Below are 6401 nucleotides of genomic sequence, written 5' to 3'. Positions count from 1 at the left end.
ATTTCCTGTGAAATGCAGGGAGAGAGAACCAATCTATTCAAGTAATTTTTGTGGGACAACAAAACAAGTATCCTGGCAATATTCAAAGTAGAATTCAACTGTTTCATTGCTAAGCATAGCTATAGTAAAATAATCTGGAATGGGATGAGGGAAAGGTAGCCGAAACATCATTTGAAGAGTATCAGTATTTCACTAGTGGACGTAGGAAACAGCTAGAATAACTCTATTTAGCACACAGTAGCAGCCAAACGGTTTGTTGCTTCATTTCAAGCATCTTAAATACAGATGTAGTAAGTCAAAATGTCTGGCCTGTTACACAAATAGTTGTGAGGTATTTTCATGCTTTATTTACTGTATTTCACTATTAGCTTGATGTTAATGTCTTCTTGGAAGGTGTTGTACTACTTTGCATAAATTTCTTGGAAATATTTCATATAGTCCTTCATCTGATCACTGTTTCTCTTTTTACCTTGTAAATATGCAGTTAGTCGTTTAATAATTTCTTTTCAGACCAGATTAAAAAACCTCAGTGCATCCAAAGATTTATGGTAGTAATGAACAAACACATGCTGAAGTATAGTATTTGATTTTATTTTGAACCATGTGTGTGTATATTGGCTTCTATTATCCACCCAACATATACATGTAACTCTCATTACCACGGATAGACTTTACGAAAAGACTGAACTGTATCTTTTGCAACCAGATCTAGCTGTTCAGCAAGGTTTAGAATGGATATTTCATTTCGATTTGTAAGAAAATTGTGGATTGCTTGCATATAAATCTGCTTATGGGCTTGAATTTCAGCCTCCTGTGTAGCATTCTGGTCCAGGTTTGAAGCCTTTCTAAACTGACCACCTTTCAGATTAAAATCTAGTAATTTTAGTGTGGCTTCCACTTGCAGGGAATTAAGTCTTTCTCTTTCCCTCTGGGTTTTTATGCTGTACAAAATGGGTTCTTGTAAAGGGGCTGGAATGTAAACCAGAATTTTGTAAACTTTTTGTAAACAAAAAGTCCGTGTATTATTTTAAAAAGAAATTGTCCAAAAATTTGTTTCTCCATCTCCATAAGCACATGCAAAACCTATTGGCATTTGAGATGTTAGTTATAATTTAGTCTCTGTTCAGGTAAAGCTTCCATTTGGTTCTAGTGGAGGTTTAATTAAGCAGGGGCTCCAAACTTTGATCCAAGGTTAATTATAAAGCTGAAATAGTATGGAGCTAATCCGGGACTGATGAAATCTCAAGAGTAGAGTAAAAACTGTCGTGTTTAAATAAATTCTCTGTTTACTACCTATTCAGCACACCACCAAAATCGCTGTGTGCTGACCAGGTAGTAAATAGAGATTGGTTTACCTATTAAAAAAACAAAAACAACCTATTTTCCCCTTTTGGGGGGAGGGGAAACATCCAATCTGTTTGCAGGTTTACCTATGTTGCTGGTTAGGTTTTGTAGCCTTCCATTCAGGAAAGTACTGATCTTCAGGTTTTTATCTGTGTGTGTGTGTGTGTGTGTGTATACACATACATATGCAAAAAAAAAAATGTATTGTTATATATAAATGATATATATATCATAGCTCTATACTATAGTCATATATACATCTGTATATAATATATATTAGATACAGGTATAGGTATGTCTATATAATGCTATATAGAAATAGGTAGGGGTGTGTGTGTGTGTTTTTCTAAGTGTCAGCCCCAAAGATGGCCCTCAAACAGAGGGAAGTTTGTAGTTGAAACATGTCCTAAAAAGTTCTTTACATCTCAGGTGCAGGCATGCCCTTATTTCTGTAATAATCCTTTTGAAAAATGAATTGTTTGGTGATGCATTGTTCAAAATGGGTACTGTAAATTTCCAAGTCCTATTTTGTCAGAATCAGAAGAGCCAAGAATGAACAGAGATAAAGGAATGGAAGACAGCAGTGAAAACATGATTTGGATAATCAGTTACAATGGGATATACAAGTTACAAGAGGAGGTTAGCCTGTAATTAAAATGTGTCACCGCTGACGGACTTGAGGTAGACAGTTATTCTTCTTTTTGTGTTCACCAGTTATTTTTAGATGATGGCAAATGATCCAGCGCATGTCTGGAAGAAAAGCAGTTCCGGAAGACCTGACAAAGGTGCAGTTAACATAATTCACACCTAAAGAGTGCAGATGCAGAGACAAGTGTGGCAGTGAGATGGACAGAAACCAAAGACAAACTATTTCGTCATGAGATGACTGTGAGAAATAGTACTCATTGAACAATATAAATTATCATTTGAAAATTTTTTTTATGAGTAATATTTCTATTCTGTTACTTGTCGAGACCTAACATACATATTAGGGAGCATTTAGGCAGTTACTAGATGTGTATGAAAACGCTTATAAACCTTTCACCGAACTCTATCATGAGCTTACCACATCTACAACTTTCTTTCAGTAGGATTTTCATTATTCCTATTAACTATTCTCTTTTAGAAAGTCTTACCCAGTAAGGAGGCATAAATATTACCATGTTATTTTGTAGAATTGCTGCACTCTGTGAATGGAAGATGGAGAACAAGCAATAGATCATATTTTTTTTCCCATAAAATACAGATGAATATGTGAAATAGATAATTTTCGGAAGTCAGGACTGTCTCACAAATGAATTTTGGTAAAAATGTAGGGCTGAATCAGTAGTGAATGTTGTTCATAATGGAAAATTTGTGAAGATCCTTTTGGATCTTAATAAAGATGGGATGGGAGAAGAAGAGAAATGAATGTCAGGTGATACAAGAGGGGGAAGAAGAGCGAGTCTAGGCAGGTAAAACCACTGGTGTTCCACAAAATTCAATTACTAAATTGAATGCAAAACGGCTTTTGTTTAAATCATTAACATCTTTATTATGAAATTTTGTGCAGGTTTTTTGACGTGGCAAAATTTGTGAAAGCAGGAACAAGGCTTTGTAAAATGATAAAAAAAATTAAATTGAGGAGAGTATGTTGCACCTGTTACCTCTTTGTACTCTTCAGTGATGTGCAGCACAGAAAAGTGAGACCTGCAGTGTGACTCAGTGCTGAATACATAAATAACTTTGATTCAGTAGAGATTCATAACCTGGCTACTTCAGCATTCTGAAAATTTAGTCATTTTATTGCATTGAAACCTGAATATGTTGGACTGTTATTTTTCTTTTAATCAATTGTATTAGAAATCTAAATGAATCACAGTTCATGAAATTATTTAATTAATCAGGTTTGATAGGTCTTTAAATCCCTGACATTCTTTTTATCTGTACCCTGCCTTTAAAGATCTGTTTTGTCATGAATGCTTGAATTAGTCATCAAGTGAACTTCTGTTGGTCTCAATGGAAGTGCTATGCAAAAATCTCACCTTCATCTCCAAGTCTGTGGGAAGAACAGTTCCCTTCCTGAATAGAAAATGCCAAACCTATTTTGGAAGAGATGTTTAAATGGATGGGTGGATGTGGAAACATCTGGAAGTAAAATGATTTAAGTGGCTATGAAAAGATTAAGTGATTTCAGTGTTCCTAAGCACTATTGTGAGTGTCACAAACAAAATATGGTAGATTATGAAAACATGAAAAGGTCCTTGAAGATTCTTAGCATAGAAGAATGGGAGAAGAGGTCTGAAGAACACAAATGAGAGCTCTGTGTACATCAGTGAAACTTGGAGTGGGGTTGTCTGTTAGGAGTTTCATAGCCTGAAAGGATCAGATTTCCCCTGCAGTGTTGTCAGCATCTGTGGAATCATGAAACTGTCTTTTTGGCTGTCTTTTTAACAGCCAAATATATTGCTGCTGGACCAAAGAAGCGCTTTTTTGGGAAGCACCAAGCCTTTTTTCCCCCTCAAAAAAAGGATTAAAGAACATTGCATGTCAAATTAAAGGGGGGTGGGTAGGAAGGCAAATACATATCTTCCACATGACTGTGGTGGCTGCTGAATTGTAAACCACCCTGTTCCTGACACTTGAATATTTACCTTCCCTTTTTTTCTAAGTGGAAGTTTCATTTCATGTTTGTGTACCGGCAATAAGACTTTGGTATCCTGTTACTATTTTGATAAAGCTTTATGTTTTCTTCTTCAATTGGATGAGACAAATATTCAGCATTATCACTATGGTACAAATCTTTTGCTTAGGATGGCTGTATACATCTGGGAGACTGAGGATTTAGCATTTTCAGTTGAGAAATCGTTTGCTGGAGACCTTTAAGAACAGGCTGGACAAACAGGAATGACACAAATATAGCTGATTCTACTTTGGGGTGGAAGGGTAGGTAAGGGTGGCCTTAGGGTACTTTCTGGCCATGCAGTTTTCTCAAGAGAAATAAATAATGCACATTCCTAACTTTTTTTTTTTTTTTAAACTAAAATGAGCAGGAGTCAGCCCAACTTGTGATGTGGATCTGCATGTTGATCCATATGCAGATGAATCAATAGCCAGAAAGCAAGCAGAACATTAATGGTTGTGTTAAAGTCTGACTCGCTCTGGGTATGGCTGGAGAACTAACGCTCTGAATACTTAATGTCTTAATTAAGCTTTGTTCCTTAGCAATGGTCTCTCCTTCCTCTGAAACACATCAGCAAAGGTTAACTTTAATAATTAAAATTTTTGAATTTACTGTAAGTTCTGCTTTTCATCTAAAATAATAATAGCTACAGTTTTGTGAGTGTCATTAAATTCTTTTCAAAGTGGTTTTTTTTTTTTTTTTTGGTAGCAAGAAAATACTGTGGCAATTTGGAAACTGAAGTCAGATTTATATCTTGGTAAATTGCCCTTGATTTATTACCATTGTAATGGACATCGGAAGCTAGCCTGTATACAACAGAACAATAATAGCCACTTTATCCAGGTAACTGTTGTAAAGCAGAGGTGAGACTCTGGTACACTGGAGAGATGTCAATTTTCCAAAGGAAAAGTATGTTTCTTTTGAAATAGAATACAAATTTTTGTAGCTTAAAAGAAAAAAAAAAACCACCAGCAAAACCTACTTTTCCACCTCTGAGTAGTAGAAAGGGTTAGGAGATCATGAAAATGCAGAGGTTTTTTAGCAACCCAGTTAGGAATTTTATTTCTTTGCATGTGTTTTCATAATTCTTTATTAATATTACCTGCAAATGTTGTCAGCCTCCACAGGAATCTAATGGAAAACAGAGTAGAGGGTCAAAGAGGGCTTTCATTTAGTGCTCTGTATCCCTCTGGAAGTTCAGTGAGGTTGCATTGTTGCCATGGATCACGCTTTGATCTGGAAGTTGTACAAATATTGCAAAGCAAAACTGCTTTTGGATAGGATAGCAAGAATTATACCCGACTGATGAAACCTGCATGCTTAGCAGGAGCCTGGTGTTTTCACTCCATTTTTATTCCATGCACTTCCAAGCAGAATAAACAGGAGTGAATGGCCGGACTCCCCTGGTGATGTCTGGACATCCTTTTGACTTCTTTAGCAGAGTTTGGCTCAGTGCTTTGTTCTAGCTGGGTTGTTTGCTGACAAGGAACATTTAGGAGAGTGTCCCACATGAGTCTCTCCCAACACAAGGCTTTAAATCCCAGGTTTGTATTCTGTGTGATCCTGGTCTGAAATCTAGTGGAAGCCTTTCTATTAATTTCAGTAAGCTTTAGCTCAGACCCCTGTATAGCCACAAATGATCCAGTTACAAGACTGGGAGTTTGGCTCAAATACACTCTCCCAGTGCTGTTGCCAGCTCTTCTCAGCAATGATGATAGCCACTTGCCATGCCAGGTATGGCTGCCTTCAGGTGTTCTGTGTCTATTCAGTTTGAGGAGTTTTGATCTCCACTCAGGGAAAGGTGATGATCAACATCTCCATATCTACAGTGTTAGAGCAAGCAAACCTCCTAAATAAAGGTGCTCAGTTTCTGTTCAGGAAAACTGAAAGTTTTGCAACTGCTGTATTTGGGTTCCAGGTCAGCAGGGAGGTTTTCTATGATTATAAAATACACTAAATTAAAAAAAATCAATAACACTTAAATTCATGGACAAAACCCTTAATACTTTGGGATGTTCATGACACACACATGTGAATCAGACTTATTTTCAGTTGTGCCAGGTATTACACCTTGGAGGTTTCTTCCCAAGAGGAGTAATTAGTGAAGACATTAGCAACTCATTTGTTTTGATCTTCTAGTCTGGTTGCCAGATATGATTCAAGATAAAAATTTTTATTCTAGCTCTGTACGTGAGCTCAATGCAATTGCTTGCATGCTTCAAAGACCAGATTTTTTGCTATTAGACATAGACTGATTTACTCTAGGTCCATGAGCCTGAGAATTAAACAACAAACCATTTATCTGTACAGTTTTCAAGCACCTGGATGAATTAACTATTCTGTCTAATTTAGCGTTCTTTCTCAAAAGTTTTTTACACTAAAATATCAAAAAAAA

This window comes from Apteryx mantelli, chromosome 1 (genome assembly GCF_036417845.1).
Source record: "Apteryx mantelli isolate bAptMan1 chromosome 1, bAptMan1.hap1, whole genome shotgun sequence".
Classification (NCBI taxonomy): Eukaryota; Metazoa; Chordata; class Aves; order Apterygiformes; family Apterygidae; genus Apteryx; species Apteryx mantelli.
This window is presented reverse-complemented; position numbering follows the sequence as displayed.